This window comes from Microcebus murinus, chromosome 1 (genome assembly GCF_040939455.1).
Source record: "Microcebus murinus isolate Inina chromosome 1, M.murinus_Inina_mat1.0, whole genome shotgun sequence".
Lineage (NCBI taxonomy): Eukaryota > Metazoa > Chordata > Mammalia > Primates > Cheirogaleidae > Microcebus > Microcebus murinus.
In genome coordinates, this window is record NC_134104.1 from 17,705,872 (window position 1) to 17,724,530 (window position 18,659).

Sequence of the window (18,659 nt, forward strand, 5' to 3'; positions counted from 1 at the left end):
CTGGAACCAAATTATAGCTCGGGCACCATGTTAGAGTTACATTGTCCTCTATTTTGGCAGATTATCAACAGTCATAATAAAAATTTCAGAATTTCACTGGGGCTAAAAATAAGGACAAATATATGAGATGCTTATCAATTTAAAAGTATTTAATTTGAAGGATACATATTTATTCCTTGATTACATTCTTATTAACTCCTTTTTCTGTTGACATGTTATTTCTTTTATTAATTTATAATCCTATCTTAGGCTGTTTTTAATTTTTGATTTGGAAAAATACAAATTTTTGAAACCATGTATCCACCTAGGGTTGTTGGTTCATTGTTGTTTGCTGTGAGCTGAATTCTGCTCCCCTCAAATTCATATGTGAAAGTCTTAACCCTCAGTAACTTAGAATGTGACTGCATTTGAAGATAGGGTCCTTAAAGAGGTAATTAAGTAAAAATAAATTGAGGTAATTAGAGTGACCCCTTAACCCAATGTAATTGCTGTCCTCATAAGAAGAGGAGTTAGGACACAAACACAGAGAGAAGATCATGTGACGTCAGGGAGAAGGTGGCCATCTGCAAGCCATGGAGAGAGGCCTCAGAAGAAAACAACCCTGTTCTGGGGCGAGTAACCCCCAAAATTGTGAGAAAATATGCTCCTGTTGTTTAAGCCACCCAGTCTGTGGTACTTTGTTATGGAAGCCTAAGAAAACTAAAATGTTGTTGTTTTTTGTCTTGTTTTTGTAATTTTACCCTCCCAGGAAATCCCCAAATCTTGGGAATCTCATCTCAATTTATTATGGGTCAGTTCTATCTTGCAAATAGATAATCAGGGGTCACATGTGTTTCTTTTGTATCTTCTAGCACATTTCATCAAAATTTATTGAAACTTTAGGGTACAGAAAAAAATACCCAGAAAGATCATTGGGGAAATTCTAGGCTAAGAAAGTGCTTCAACACACTCCCAGAAGATAACCGAGAACTGTCTTACTCTCAATACTAAAATCAAATTTGAAAAATAATATTCAATTTGACGGAATTTGCTTCACAAGGGTGATTTTCCTATATAGTGTTTATTCTGCCAACAGGTCTCAACATTTGCTCTTTTTTTTCCTTTCCCTATTTCACCTTTTTCATCATTATCATCCTACTGATCCAGGGGATTTTTCCCTGTTTCTCTTCTGTGAGAAGAAGTTACCTTGCAGATACTTTCTAAGAGCCAACTGTGTGTGTCTTCCTACCCAAGTCAAGGAATCCCACAGCCAATATCATGCAGAATGAGGAAACTTGGCAGCATTCCCCCTAAGAATGGGACATGAAATTTTCACCACATTCACCATTTTCACCATTTTCACCACTGTTATTAACTTAACCATTATAGTGAAAGTCCTCACCCCAGCAATCAGGCAAGAGAAAAAAATAAAAGGCATCCAAATTGGAAAAGAGGAAGTCAAGGTGTTCACTGATGATATCAACTTATATCTAGAAAACCCTAAGGACTCTACCAAAAAACTCTTAGATTTGACAGATGAATTCAGTAAAGTTTCAGAATTCAAAAATCAATGTACAGAAATCAGTAGCATTTCTATATAACAATAATGACCAAGCTGAGAACAAAATCAAGAGGAAAATCCCATTTACAATAGCTACCAAAACAAAACAAAACACCCCAGGAATATATTTAACTAAGAAAGTGAAAGATCTTTATAAGGAAAACTATAAAACACTGATAAAAGAAATTATAGATGACACAAACAAATAGAAAAACATCCCACACTCATAGATTGGAAGAATTAATATTGTTAAAGTGACCATACTGCCTAAAGTAATTTACAGGTAAAATGCAATCCCTACCAAAATTCCAATGTCATTTTTCATAGAACTAGGAAAAAAAAAAACTCTAAAGTTTAAATGGAACCAAAAAAGAGCCCAAATACCAAAGTAATGTTGAGCACAAAACTAGAGGCATCATATTGTCTGACTTCAAATTATACTACAAGGCTATAGTAAGCAAAACAGCATGTGATTGGTGTAAAAATAGACACTTAGATCAATGGAACAGAATAGAGAACCTGGAAGTAAAACCATGTATTTATAGCCAACTGATCTTAAAGTCAACAAGAACATATACTGGGGAAAGGACACCCTTTCAACAAATGTTTCTGGGAAAATTGGATTGACATATGCTGAAGAATGAAACTGAACCCCTATCTTTCACCATATACAAAAATCAACTAAAGATGGATTGAAGACTAGAATGTAAGACCTGAACATACAAAAATTCTAGAAGAAAACCTAGGGAAAATTTTTCTGTACATTACTCTAGGCAAAAAATTCATAACTAAGTCCTCAAAAGCACAGGCAACAAAAACAAAAACAAACAATGGAACTTAATTAAACTACAAAGCTCTACACAGCAAAATAAATAATCAACAAAGTGAATAGCCAACCTACAGAATGGGAGAAGATATTCTCAAACTATACATCCAATAGGGAATTAATATCCAGAATTTACAAGGAACTCATAGAACTCAACAGCAACAAAAAACAATGAACCCTATTGAAAAGTAGGCTACAGACATGAATAGACATATTTCAAAAGAAGACAAACAAATGGCTGACAAGCATACAAAAAAAATTTCAGTGTCACTAATTATCAGAGAAAAAATTAAAACCACAATGAGATATCATCTTACACCGATCAGAACAGCTATTATTAAAAGGACAAACAATAACAGATGTTGGTGAGGATGTAGAGAAAAGGGAACTCTTATACATTCTTGGTAGGAATGTAAATTAGTGCAACCTCTATGGAAAACAGTATGGAGATTTCTCAAAGGACTAAAAATAGTACTACCATATGATCCAGCAATCCTACCTCTGGGTATCTACCCAAAGGAAAAGCAATCAATATATCTGAAAGACACCTGCACGAATATGTTTATCGTAGCACTATTCACAATCACAAAGACATGGAATCAACCTAAGTGTCCATCAGTGGAGGACTGGCTGAATAAAAGGTAGCATATATCCACAATGGAATACTATTTAGCTGTAAAAAACAATGAAATCATGTCTTTTGCAGTAACATGGATGGAACTGGAGGCCATTACCTAAGTGAAACAACTCAGACACAGAAAGACAGACACTACATGTTCTCCCTTATAAGTGGGAGCTAAATAATATGTACACATGAAAGCAGAGTGTGGAATGATGGCAACAGGGACTAGGAGGCATGGAAGGGTGGGAGTGGGGTGCATGATGGCAGGTTGCTTGGTGGGTACAGTGCGTGCTGCTCCAGTGATGAGTGCACTGAATGCTCTGACTTTACAACCAATGCAATATGTCAACTCAGTAAAATTGTACTTGTACCCCATAAATATACACAAAATATACATTTATATTTATATACAAAATATACATTAAATATACATTTAAAAATGGGGTAAAAATCCTGCCTCAGACTTCTCTCTGGGCTCTCTGAGCCTCCACAACATAGTTCTTTGGCACCCAAAGCCTTTTGATGGTGATGAAGGGCTGAACACTCCTGCTTTTCTCAGGCAGAATTCCAAATAAATGTTGTCACATTCTGATTATTATTAGTTCATAGGTATAAAACAGAAACAAAGATTCTGAGGTGACGTGTTTTATACCAGCTTTAATACTGAGGATATCTCACAGTTTTGCCTTGAACTTGCCTTCAACTTTGCAAGACCCTTTTCTTCACTGGGGTATCCAATATCTTGACGTGGAAAATTGAATTTTAAACATGTAGAGTTGCCTACTTTTAGACAGGAAAAAAAAAAAAAAGAATAACCATTGTTTAAAACAAGGTTAAAATGCAAATAGTTATCTTAATTAGAAAAATCACCTTTCACATAAAGAGTGACAAGACAAAAAATGGTTTCAAATGAGATCCTCCTTGAAAACCATCATCCCATGGAGGCAGGTTTCATAACAGAAAACATTTGTATAACCTCAGCTCAAGCATTTTCCACTTGTGAATATCACAATATGCTCTATGGGGAGTGTTAATGAACACATCTGTTGCCTCCTTGCACAGCTGAATAATATCTGAAAACAGATCTGTTTTCCCATTTCAGAAAAATATCCAGTAAGTTCTTGTTGATGAACAGTGTTCAGTTACATAAGTTCCTTTACCTTGCCTCTTAAACGAACACTGAAAGATATAGGAGTCCTTAAACCACTGCTAAAACTCAAGGACACACTATTTACTTTGGAGCAATAAAGTGCTCAGGTAGACATTTTTAATCTTAACGTCTGTTAATTTTCAGACATTCTGAATCATTACCATTCCTTTTAATAAACAGCATTGTCCTTGCTTTGGACTTCCTCTGTTATCTGTCCCGACTTCCTGCAGGGAGAACGATGGTTTGACAGCCAGCCCATTACCAGAAATTTAGCCTGAAGGGGTCCATTTACTACTTTCTTTAGAGCAGAGGAGGAAGATGAAAGGCTGTAATCCTGCTGCCTCAATGCATCGCTTCATTTTCAGAGGGCGTGGGAAGATTTACCTACTCTGTCATTGGCAAGAGCAGCGGTCTCAGCAGCTTCCCAAATCATTATGGCTTTGTTTGTGTTTGTTTGGCTGACTCTTATAAGATCAGGTAAATGCGTTCGCAATTACCTTAGAATTCTAAGAACTGAATCCTAATGTTCTGCCTTGTTCCCACTCCCGTTTCAGCCGCATCCCCCCGCCCCCCACCAAATACATTTCCTCTTGATTCAGCCACGTTATTAAATTTGTGTTCTCTTCCTCCTACTGCTTTATGCCTCATGCTTGAGATACCTTTGCCATAGTGACATCAACTGGAAAGAGTTGGAACTGGAATCTCCAAGTATCACAGAAACTCCCAAATTCATATTTTCTCTACGTTACCACTCGAATAATTGCTGTATAAATCCCATAAAAATAATCCCAGCTGGATTTGAAAAAGGACTTTGCAAATTCCAATATAAATAATAAACATAATTTTAGAAGTGTACACTAATGGCCAACAAAACCGACTAGTTCATGTATTTTGGCTCATACTTTGGAAAACGTACTGGCAATAGTGACATGAGGGTGATTCTTAAGTTGGCTTTCACATTTGTAAAAAGTAGATTTCTAAATAAATTCATACAAATTACTAGCTAGTTAATACTTAATATTTTTGGATTAAACTCTATTGGAATAGTCATTCATTTATTAGACAAATATGTATTTTGAAATCAGATTTACGTAAGGCGCAAAAATACAAGATGGTTAAGATATTTAAACAAATGTGCATAAATCTTGGGTGCTCCCTGTCTTCTGGGAATTTATAACACAACTAGATAAAAATCCATTTGCAATACAATCAGATAAAACCCCTGAAATACAGACTGTTAATTGGAATAAAGGAATACTATAAGAATTCAGAGAAAAGGAAATCGGTTAGCTTTTGGGTTGGAATTGGAAGATTGGGTAAGATTTTTTTAAGTTGATGCACAATAATTGTATATATTTTGGGGGTACATGTGATATTTTGATACATGCATACAATGTGTAATGAGTAAGATTATTAATAATGAAAATAAGCAATACTGTATTATTTTTTATTTCTATAAATCATCTTAAGGTTTGTTCTGGGACTAGGCTTGATTTTTAAGCTTTGTTAGGTGGATCAGGGCAGCCTTTAGACTCTAGCACTCTGAATAATTGATGCCTCAGGAATTACAAGGTTTTCCTCTCTGGCTAGCGGAAGCACAACTATTCCTGGTCCTGTGTGTGCTCCAAGGATTGTTCCCTGTCTCCTGTTAGGTGGTTCTTTCCCCAACCTTGGGTAGTGTCATCCCATATATGTATTGATCAGTTTTCAGTGGAAGAGCTCAGGGGAATCCTTTGCAGATCTCCCACATCTAGTCTCTCTGAAGTTTTCTCCTCTCTGCTCTGCAGACTCTAGCTATCTTGGCCTCCCAGTGGTCTCTCCCCTTTCCCCATGCTGCATCCTGGGATCTCATTTTAACCTGATAAATAAATGAGGCTTACCTCACTTATTTTTCCCCTCTTAGAATCCCCGTCCCACTCTGCCTGGTATCCAATATCTGTGTTTTCTGGCTTCACGGTTGTTTAAAGAAGGAGGGTAAATCTAGTCCCTGTTATGCCATCTTAACCATGTGACTACAGTGATATATTGTTATTGTAGAAAGTGTGGAATAAACAAATTCTAAAAAAAAAAATCATATTTCAACCACCTAGAGATAGCAAATGTATGTATGCTAGTGAATTTTCCTCCAAGTCTTTAAAAGTCATATACAGATATACTCAAATATATACACACACAAATACAACTTGGATGTTTCTATGGGGAGGCGTTACATTTCTTAAGATTTAGTTAAATTTCCTAAATTTAAAGCTGGGTAGATTTTTGGTTAATTGCCTCCAAACCCACCTATTCAGTGCATTTGTATGTGAGGCAGAGATTGTGCAGTTGTGGGTGGGGGACACAGAGGGATATAATGTGCTATAATCAGAGTGGTTTTGTTCCCCCAAAATTCATATGCTGAAACCTAGTCACCAAGGGAATGGGGTTAGGAGGCGGGGCATTCGGGAGGTGATTATGTCATGAGGGCAGAGCCGTCATCAATGAGATTAGTGACCTTATAAAAGGAGTCCCAGAGAGCCGCCTTGCCCCTTTTAAGACAGGTGAGAAGGTGCTGTCTATGAACCAGCAAGTGGCCCTCACCAGACACTGCATTTGCTGGTGCCTTCACTTTGGGCTTCCATTTCCAGAACTGTGAGAAATAAATTTCTGTTGTTTATAGACCACCAGTTTATGATATTTCATGATAACAGCCTGAACAGACTAAGACATATACGATAGCAATGCCAACATCTTAACATTCCACACTGGATGTTACTCTTGCTAAAAGATTCTCCAACTCAGGCCTCACAGACACTTTGCCTCGCTCTCTTCTTCTCCCTCATTTTATGGGTAAACAATAACAACAAAGAAGACAACACAATCTTATTGTATGGTGTGGAATGACTCAAGTCTCCTCAACCCTATCTTTAAATTTAGTTCTAAGCTTTCCTTCACATACCCCTAAAGACAGGAAGTTTTCGATGAGAATAAAAAGACCAGCATTAAACATTTCTCTTAAAAGTTAGCTGTAGTTTAAACTCCACATATATATAACTACATGTGATTTACATATAGTAGATATAGATGCATATATACCTCCAATTGAAATATTTTAATACTATATTATAACCTGTTTTCCCCTTAAAATATTGTCTATATGTTCTGTCATTTAATATGTCACATCATTTTTGATAGGATAAATTTTTATAGGTAGCATAATTATATAATTTCTTATAAGGAAGATAGTTTGAGGCCAGGAGTTTGAGACCAGACTGGGCAACACAACGAGACCCTTGTCTCTACGAAAAATATTTTTTTTAATTAGCTGGGCATAGTGGCGTGAGCCTGTAGTCCCAGCTGCTCTAGAGGCTGAGACAGGAGGATTACTTGAACCCAGGAGTTTGAGGTCTCAGTGATCTATGATTGTGCCACTGCACTCCAAGCTGGGTGACAGAGCAAGACCCTGTTTCTAAAAAGAATAAATAAATAAAAATAAATGTGTAAAATCAATGACATAATTTTCCACCTTAAGAAGCCAGAAAGATATGATTATATTAAGAAGGAAAGCAATAAAGATAAAAGCATAATCAGTAAAAAAGGAAACGCATAATAGAGAAAATTAACAAGCCAAAAATTGATTCTTTAAAAGATTAATAAAAATGCTACAGCTCTATAAAGATCAATCAAGAAAAAGAGACAAACTCAAATTTTAATATCAAGAATGAAAGCAAGGTACACAATAGATTCTATAGAAAAAGGATAATAGCAACTTTATGCCAACAAATTGGATGAAGTGGTAAAGGAATCAACTTATCCAAACTGACTCAAGATGAAATCGAAAATCTTAGTTTTCCTCTGTCCACTTAAGAAGTATAATTTGTGCCTGGGCATGCTGGCTCCCATCTGTAATCCTAGCACTCTGGGAGGCTGAGGCTGAAGGATTGCTTGCAGTCAGGAGCTCAAGACCAGCCTGAGCAAGAGACCCTGTCTCTACTAAAAATAGAAAAAAAAAAATTAGCTGAGCATGATGTCTGTGCCTATAGTCCCAGCTACTTGGGAGGCTGAGGCAGGAGCCCAGGAGTTTGAGGTTGCTGTGAGCTAGGCTGACGCCACAGCACCCTAGCCCAGGTGACAGAATGAGACCCTGTCTGAAAAAAAAAAGAAAAATAATTTTTAATTAAATTAAAAATAATTTTATTTTTATATTAAATTAAATTTTTATATTAAATTAAAAAATTAAAAATAATTTTTTAAACAAAAAAAGAAGTCTTCTCACAAAGAAAATTCCAGGGCTAGATGGCTTCACTGGCAAATTCTATCAAATCTTTAAAGCAAAAATAATACCAATAATCATCCATAAATTTTCAGAAATTAGAGAAGGAAACACCTTCCACCATAGTTATGGGGTCAGCATAAGCCCAGTACTAAAAGCTGATGAGAAAGAAAAGAAAATTATAGACCAATATTCCTTGTGTACATAGACAAGAAAATCACCAACAAAATACTAGTAAACCAAATGTAGCAACATACTAAAGCAATAACACATCAGAACCAAGAAGGGTTCACTCTGGGAAGACAAGATTGGTTTGACATCCAAAAGTCAATCAACATAATTCACTATATTTAAAGAGGCTTTTCCAGAAATCCAGCTGAGCACTTTGGCTTGGACAAGGAGGTTAGTAGGAGATGGAAACGAGGGGGTGAGTTTGTGATAGGTGTGTGCAATAGAATATTTACTGATAGAATGTAAGGGTGAAGAAAATAGAGGAATAAAGGAAAAATTTCAGTCCTTTCTTTTGAGCAATTGAGTGGGATGGAGGTGATGTTTTACCAAGAAGGGAAAACAGATGGGTTGTAAAATAAAAAGTCCTATTTTTTTGCCATATTTCTATTGAAACATCCTATATTATACATCCCGATAAGCAGTTGGAGATATTCGTGAATTCTGGGGGGGGGGGGGGGTCAAAGCTGGGTAATAAGATTTGTGAGCCACACAGATGGTTTGTAAAGTTACAGTCACTGAATGTGAGGTTGGAGGAATAAATGGAGCCTAAAACTGAACTCAAAAGTAAGGGCCAGTGAGGTTGAACAATCAAGTGAGCGTAGCTTCAAGTGTGTTCAGGGAGGGTCTGGTCAATGCCAGACAATAAAGGATGATGAGATGTTTGGCAAGTGGAGAAGTAGATGGAGAAGGAAGGATAAAGTGGGAAAATATTGCAATCAGAAGGAACAGAATGAAAAAACATAGTCCTTATTCATGCTCCTCCCCAGTTTAGAGACACTAAACTGACCTTCTAGCTGTCAACTTTTGAGGAATGGAGAAAATATAGAAATGTTTATTTGAGGAAATGTTATTTCTCAACAGGATCTCCTTCAGATTTCTAGGATACTAGTTAGTAAACTAAGATTGACCTTCAGAAAGAGTTTATCCAGTTTCCACAGTCTAATTTACTCCCAGTAGGTCCTACAGGGTGATACAAGTTCAGCTATTCCTCAACCGAAAGATCATTCTTTTTCAAAGATACAGCCGATGACTTGAAAACCAAACAGCCACGGGAAATTATGGCATCCTCATAGATGAAGTGAAGATATAGAGCACAATCTTATTTTGATTTATCTTTTCAAAGATGTGGCATTTATTTCTCAATAGAGATGAAGCGAGCTAGCTTTTTGCACAAAAAAAAAAGTGAGAAAAACTTTAGAACTCTAAATAAATATGAAAGAATTTTTTTCCAGTGGCATAAAAGTTTTTCACATATGTATTATAGAATATTTCATATTATGGAATATTTCAGCCCTAAATGCACCCAGGCAAGTGATTTTTACCTCTGAAAGCTTTCTGACTTCCTGTTTGCTAAATGTTTCTCAAGTTTACTGCTCTCAAATATTTCATTGATTTGCTTCATTATGGAGTTTGACAAGAACTTGTCATAAGAATTCTGCTTGGCAGCTGCTTTTTTTCAACTTACAAAACAAGGAATGTTAGCATGAATTTTGAGTCCCTGAGAAATATTTTAGCTGGAGGGCAATCCTGCCATTTCTAGAACTCTGCACCAAAAATCTTGACTTAAAATATAAAAGACCACAGATAGTTTGATCCCCTTTACTTTTTCAAGCCAACACTGCGGATATCAGTCAACATATATATTTGGGGCATTAGTCCTCAAAATGCATGGCAATGGCATCTTATAGACTTAATTTATACCTTTCATAATGAGATTTGGGGTCAATCAAGGCAACAACTTAGCCAATTAAGGAATACAAAGTCCTATTTAGAAGAAAATACTTGGACACAAATAGTTTCTGCAAAGTCACTTCTTGGTTTGATTTTAAAAGTCATATAAAAATCAAATATATTATGGCAAAGGATTAAGCATTGAGGTAGTAAAAGGCTATTTTTCCTTTTGTGATGCTTGTTACCAAATATGAATCACTGCACAGAGTATTTTCTATACTACCAAAGCATGCTTCTACCAAAAAAATTGTCAGAAAGGTAAAATATCTTAATATAAATGTATTTTGTAGACTGATAAGTGGACATGATTTCCCCATCAAGTGGATAAATACATGTGATTAATAAGATTTCTGATACCTTTGACTGATTTATTTTTATCCATTTCCCTATGCTATATTGATGCTGCCCATAATGTGTTTCAGCAGATCCAAGTTCCGATAGAAATATTTCCCAAATTACCATAAAAAACAGCAGTTCTCTAGTACAAAAATTTCTTTTGTCTATAAATTAAGTAATATAAGATGCCATCACCATGTATTTTGGGACCAATGCCCACAATGCAGTGCTGTATCCATTGTACCAGCTAAGGTTTTAAAATGTAGTAGTAAACAAGAGAAAATCAGGCCCTGAATTGATGGCTTCCAATCCAATGGAGCAGAGAGCAAAGTGACCAAAGTTATAATGCGCAAACCTGAACCCTGGGCTAATGATGTTTGATTAGCAATGCTTCCAGAAGGAAGGCATTATAGAAATTGAAAACTGGATAAAGATAGAAGCCAGCTCTATCCTGTCACACCATGCTAAGGAGATTGGGACAATTTTCTGAGGGCAGTAAAAGCCATGAAATAGTTTTAGGAGTTGGTTTGATGGGATCTAATTTCCATGTTAGTAACATGTGTTACCTCCTGGTAATTTGTGTCTATTGTTTCTTGTGAAATAGTTGCAAGTTCTGGGTTCCTACAAATATTCATTACAGTTGCAGAATTTTTACTTTCTAAATATCTTTCAGGAACACCACCTCTCTTCTGTAATTTAATGTTTAAGTATAAACCTGTTCTTTGGTGTTTAAGAGTTATGACTGCTCTTTTTTCAAGCAAACAGCACATAAAATACTGCTAACATTTCTAATATTTTATTTATGTACAACTTTTCAGAATCACATCCATTACATAAAGGGAGTGCCTCCCATTTGACATAGAGAAATTAATACTCTTCACCTAGCGACATAGTTTTTACAACCTGATATAATTTTGTAGATGTCATTGCTATATCTGAGATATTTGTTTTGATTAAGCATCTTTATGACCATGTTCTTTTTAAAAATCTCAATTTTATAGAAAATTTCACACATACTCATTAGAGAAAATAGTGTAATAAACCCCCATGTATCCATCATTCATTTTTAAATGTTTTTAACACATTTCCTTTACTTTTCTTTTTAATGTATAGTCTACCCACTGAAGCAAATACTAGACATCATATTATTTCATTTCTACTTCAGTATACATTTCTAAAAGATAAAAGTCCCTTTCTTCCTCCCACCCTCCCTTTCTTCCTTCCTGTCTTCCTTCTTTCCTTTCTACCCTCCCTATAACCATAATGCTATTATCACACCTAAAAAGACAAACAGCAATTCCTTAATATTTCAATATATCCCATGTTCAAATTTCCTGGATTTCCTCAATTTCTTTTATAGTTTATTTATTTATTGTAATCAGGATCCAAACAAGACCACACATTGCATTTGGATGATTAAAAATAACTCCTAAATTTCTTCTAATCTATACATTCCCCTTTCTCTCTTTTTTTCTTGTAATTGATATTTTTCTCATAATTTTTTTGTACTTGTGTTATCTTCATTTGTATTTTTGTTGATTATATCCATGTAAAGGATAGCTTTTCTGTAGCCTATATTTCCTATACACTGGTACTTATATCTGGGAGATTTATCAGATTCAGGTTTAGTTTATTTTTTGGCAAGAATAGTCCCAATGCATCGTATAAGGGGGCACATGTTATCTGGTTGTTTCCCTTTTTGCGATATGCATTTAGGCTCTGTCAGACTAATCCATCCTTTACAAAGTGTCTCAACAACTTCTCAATGGTTTTAGCAGCTATAGGTGACAATTGCCTAGAGCCATTATTTCACTAACGATTGGTTGTGTGATAATACTTTATAAGACTTTGTTGACTTATTAGAGGTAGATGGGCCTTAAAGTAAAATTTAGTGTAAACTTGTCACTTTGGATAAGACAAACAAAAGCCAGGAGAAATGAGAACGTACTCACTGTTTGCAATTTTTATTTGTTAGACGTATTCAACACATTTCCCTTTTTGATGACTGTAGGTGTTACAGCAATCTCCTATTGAAATAGACGTACTCTATTGATGAAAAGCACCAGTCCTGGCTTCAAGTCTAGCTTGACTTTATACAAGTGACCTTGATCAAGTTGTCTAATCTCTCTATGACTCAATTTCTCCATTTGTAAAATGGATATTACTCTTATCTATTTCAAAGAGTTGAGAGAAATAAATGAGACAGCAAATAAAATGTGCTTGCCACATTGTAAGGGATCAGAACTAGCCATTATTCATTTAGTCACTCATTCGGTTATTCAACAGAGATTTTGCAATATTTTATCCTTTTGTCATTAAAAGAGGTGAGCATCAATTTTAACTACGGTAAACTGAATTCTTTGGAGGGTAGTTCTTCTTTTCCAAGCCTCTTGTGCTTATTTAGTGATACATAGTGGCTGTAGGATGCTTTCACACACACACGAGCTCATTTAATCCTCTCAATTGCTCTGCACTGTAGGCAAATGTGTCTACAATTCTAGCTTAGAAAAGAGAAAATGGAAATTGAATCTTGCTATTTCACATCTAGCTAGTGGCAAAGCTGTGACTATAATCTGTTTCTTCTGGCTCTTTCCTTGACATACTGCTTTACATATCTTCTACAATAGAAGGCTCATATTAGGTATTCTTTATTTGATTAACCAATTGGTTAATACATTTCAGGTCAACATGGCAGATTTTAGCACTTAATTTTATTTAAAATAAAATATCCTCTAGTTTTATAATCTAAGAGCTGGAGACAAGAATCCTATCATGGGGTTCTTAATGTACAACATTTTTCCTTTAACAATTAAGTCAAGTGAAAATTCTGGTTTGACTACTCAATGTTAAATTTATCAATGTACTAATGTGTATCATACTATCTCATACATTAAGGAAAGCCAACATTAGAGCTAGCAAGGTTTACTTTCCCTTTTAGTATGGAGAGTATTAGAGCATACCTTTTGCATAAATAGATTTCTAAGCAAGTGAATTAAAGAGTTGCTTGTAGACATGATAAATAACTTATCCTTCAGTATTCTATTCCATTCATATCTACTTACTGTGATGTTAGCTATAAAAATAGCATAGGTGTTAATTGGGTGTTATTTGTACCAAATAATAAAGATTCCAAAATCAACTACCTTGTTAGCAGACATGCTTTTCTTAGATTACAGAGAAATTTCCAAATACTGTTGAGATTGCCATAATAATTCACTTAAAACTAATGCTCATCATTTAATGTCAAAATATTCTAAAGCAGTTCATGGTCAGTCCATGAACTGTTTATTATCAGTACACAGGGAGATAAGTATTGAAACAATTATAGCAATTTGATCAAGTAATCTTATGCCTGTGGAACATAGTAATTTTTAAATAACAGTTATGTATTTTATCTTTTTCATTTCATTTTTCTAGTAATTCAATCTTTAACTTTATTAAAGTATAATTTACATACTCTTATGTACCCATTTAAAGTGTATATTTATAAATATACGGCATTTGGCAAATTTGTCCATCCATGTAACCATCAACAAAGCACAATGTGAGATATGCTCATTCTCCCCCCAAATTTCCTTATGTACAATCTAGAAAATCACCCTCTTCCCCCAACCCTAGGCAGCCACTGGTCTGCTTTCTGTCCTTACAGACTAGATATGCTTCTTCTGGAGTTGTTGATGTGGCAATTGCTCACTCTTCTTAATTGTTGAGTAATATTTCTATTGCATGGGTATTCGTGATTTGTTTATTTAGTCATCTGTTGATGGACATTTGGGTTGTTAACAGTTTGGGCCATTATGAATAGAGCTCTCATAAACATTAGTGTACAAGTCTTTCAGTGGACATGTTTTATTTCTCTTAGGTAAATGCCTAGGATCGGAATTGCTGTATTGTGACAAAAGTGTTTAATTTTTCCAAAGTACAGTAACATTTTACATTTCACCAGCAACGCGTGTGATTTCCATTTGGTCCATGTCCTTGTCAAGACTTGGTATTGTCTTTTAACTTTTAGCAGTTGTAGTGGGTTTTTAGTTGTATTGTGATTTTGTGTTTCCTCATGACCAATAATGCCAAACAGCTTTTCATATGCTTTTTGGCCATTTGTATATCTTCTCTTTTATTTTTTAATTTTTTTTTTTATTTCAGGAAAATATGAGAGTACAGACATTTTGGTTACATTTTGTATCTTTGCCTCTCCCTAGCAAGGGTTAGAGGTATGCCCCTCCCCTCCACAATGCTCACTGAATCTCTCAGTTGTGAGTCTACCCGCCCAATCCTCTAATCCCTGGAGAACACCACCACCATGTGGGCACCATAGTGTTTATCAGTCAGTACCAATTTGATGGCAAGTACATGTGGAACCCATTCTTCTGATCTTGTGTTACTTCACTTCAGATAATGGGCTCAAGTTCAATCTAGGAAAATATAAGTAGTGCTAGATCACGGTCGTTTCTTAGGATTGAGTAATATTCCATTGTATATATATATACACCAAATTTTAATAATCCACTCATGAATTGATGGGCACTTGAGTTGTTTCCACGTCCTTGCAATGGTGAATTGTGCTGCCATAAACATTCGGGTGCAGAAGTGTTTATTATAGAATGTCTTATGCTCATTTGGGTAGATGCCTAATAATGCTATTGCTGGATTGAATGGTATTTCTATTTTTAGATTCTTTGAAGTATCTCCAAATTCTTTTCCACACAGGTTGCACTAATTTGCAGTCCCACCAGCAGTGTTAAGAGTATTCCTGTCTCTCCACATCCTCACCATCATTTGTTGTTTTGGGATTTTTGGTAGAGGCCAATCTCACTGAAGTTAGGTGATATCTCATTGTGGTTTTCATTTGCATTTCTCTAATGATTAGAGATGTTGAGTGTTTTTTTATATGTTTTCTGGCCATTATTCTGTATTCTTTGGAAAGATTCTGTTCATTTCTGTTGCCCATTTATTGATGGGGTTGTTTGATTTTTTTCTTGTTGATTCTTTTAAGTTCTAGATAGATTCTTGTTATCAGACCTTTATTGGATGTGTAGAGAGCAAATATTTTCTCCCATTCTATAGGTTGTCTATTGGCTCTAATGATATTTTCTTTGGCTATGCAGAAGCTTTTTAATTTGATCAGATCCCATTTGTTTGTTTTTGTTGCTGCTATGATTCCTTTGGGGGTCTTCTTCAAGAATTCTTTGCCTAGGCCGATGTCTGAAAGGGTCTTCCCAACATCTTCTTCTAGTATTCTTAAGGTTTCATGCCTTAGGTTTAAGTCTGTTATCCATCTTGAGTGGATTTTTGTGAGAGATGAGAGGTAGGGATCCAGTTTCATTCTTCTGCATGTAGCTATCCAGTTTTCCCAGCACCATTTATTAAAAAGAGATTCTTTTCCCCATTGTATATGTTTGTCTGCTTTATCAAAGATTAGATTACCATATGCAGATAGTTTCATCTCGGGAATCTCAGCCTGTTCCAAAGATCAATGTCTCTGTTCTTGTGGCAATATCAGGCCGTTTTAATTATTATTGCTTTGTAGTACAGCTTGAAGTCTGGACAACTGATGCCTCCCAGTTTGTTCTTTGTACGTAAGATTGCTTTGGCTATACGAGGTTTTTTTCTGGTTCCATACATAGTGAAGAATTATTTTTTCTAGATCTGTAAAGAATGATGATGGGACTTTGATGGGGATTGCATTTATTCTGTAGATCACTTTAGGTAATATTGACATTTTTTTTTTTTTTAACGACACAATATGGAACTTTTATTTTTAACGTGATTTCTGTACATCAGGAGTTTGACAGTAATACTTTTACAAATGGAACTGATTTACTAGAAGAAATAATGACAAACCAAACTAGCAACAGATGTAAATCCATAGGAGTTTATCCTTCAAATCCAGCCACGAAGTTTGTTACAATCTCTTTCAGCTTTGCATCTGACTCTTCTGAGAGCTTTCCATCAGCCTTGATAGTGCTCAACAGGCTTTGATGCTGGCTGACAACATAAGACAAGAAAGCGTTCTCAAACTTTGTGATCTTGCTGGGCTCCAATTTATCAAGATATCCTTTTACACCTGCATAGATAACAGCCACTTGTTCTTCAATAGCCATGGGAGCATATTGTCCTTGCTTCAGCAACTCAGTCAAACGCACACCACGACTCAAGAGTTTTTGAGTGGCAGCATCGAGGTCAGAACCGAACTGGGCAAAAGCAGCAACCTCACGATACGGAGCCAATTCCAGCTTCATGGTACCTGCCACCTGCTTCATAGCCCTGGTTTGGGCAGCAGATCCGACACAAGACACAGACAAACCAACATTAATGGCAGGACAGATACCCTTGTAGAACAATTCTGTTTCCAAGAAGATCTGTCCATCTGTGATGGAAATGACATTCGTTGGAATGTAAGCAGACACATCACCAGCCTGTGTTTCTATGACTGGTAAAGCAGTCAAGGAGCCACCACCAAAAGCATCATTCATCTTGGCTGCTCTCTCCAGCAACCGGGAGTGCAGGTAGAACACATCACCAGGATAGGCCTCACGACCAGGGGGTCGGCGGAGCAACAGAGACATCTGGCGGTAAGCAACAGCCTGTTTGAATAAGTCGTCATAGATGATCAAAGCATGTTTGCCATTATCTCTAAAATACTCTCCCATGGAACAGCCAGAGTAAGGAGCCAGGTACTGAAGTGAGGCAGCATCACCACAATAGTGTACTTCATGGCATCTGCATCTGTAAAGTCTCTTCACCAACTGAGCAATGGTGGACCTCTTCTGACCAATAGCAACATAGATACAGTACAGCTTCTTTTTTTTATCAGTTCCATCATTGAATCGTTTCTGGTTAATGATTGTGTCAATAGCAATTGAAGTTTTGCCAGTCTGTCTGTCACCAATAATCAGCTCACGCTGACCACGACCAATTGGCACCAAGCTATCCACAGCCTTAATGCCAGTCTGCATTGGTTCCCGCACAGAGATTCGAGGAATGATTCCAGGGGCTTTCAGGCCAACTTGCCTACGGGTCTTAGAACCAACTGGACCCTTTCCATCAGTGGAATTACCAAGGGCATCTACTACACGACCCAACAGCTCCTCACCAACTGGAACATCCACAATGGCTCCTGTCCTCTTCACAATATCTCCTTCCTTAATTAGTTTATCATTGCCAAACACGACAACACCAACATTGTCAGGTTCCAAGTTCAGAGACATACCCTTTAAGCCCGAAGAAAATTCTACCATTTCTTCTGCTTGAACATTCCACAGCCCATGTACAAGGGCAATACCATCACCAATGCTTAAGACACGCCCAGTCTCTTCAAGGTCAACAGAGGTATCAGCCCCAAGAATACGCTCTTCAAGAATAGAAGACATCTCAGCGCCAGTCTTCTGAAGATGAGTGTGAGAGGCATGGAGGTTCCTTGCAGCAATGAAAGATGAACCCAAAGCATTTCTGGAGACCAGCCCTGCCTGCCGAGGGAGGGCGCGGGCCACGGCCGCAGCGACGCGCACGGACAGCATCTTTGCAGTTTATCCGCAAGCAGCTCCTCTGCAGCCGCAGCCTTGGGACTGACTGGGACAAAAATATTGACATTTTAATGATATCGATTCTACCAATCCACGAAGAAGGTAGATTTTTCCGTTTCCATCTTCTACAGTTTCTCTTTTTAGCATTTCGTAGTTCTCCTTGTATAAGTCTTTCATATCTTTCATTAAATATATTCCTAGATATTTAATTTTCTTTGGGTGGGACTATAGTAAAAGGTATTGAGTTTTTTATTTCAGTTTTGGCTTGACTGTTATTTGCATATATGAATGCCTCTGATTTGTGTATATTGATTTTATAACTTGAGACTTTACTGAATTCATTTATCAAATCTAGGATTCTCTTGGACTTCATGGGGTTTTCTAGATATAATATCATATCATCGGCAAAGAGTGAGAGTTTGATCTCATCTGCCCCCATTTGGATGCC

The 18,659-nt window shown here is 36.4% G+C and overlaps 1 protein-coding gene and 1 pseudogene across 1 annotated transcript in view; one reads left to right on the forward strand and one right to left on the reverse strand.

Annotated features, from left to right (window-relative positions):
- The window catches only part of ATP5PF (ATP synthase peripheral stalk subunit F6), a 411,638-nt gene that overhangs the window by 344,028 nt on the left and 48,951 nt on the right, over nt 1-18,659 (forward strand). The window lies entirely within an intron of this gene.
- LOC105871214 (ATP synthase F(1) complex subunit alpha, mitochondrial-like) lies at nt 16,426-18,289 on the reverse strand (annotated as a pseudogene).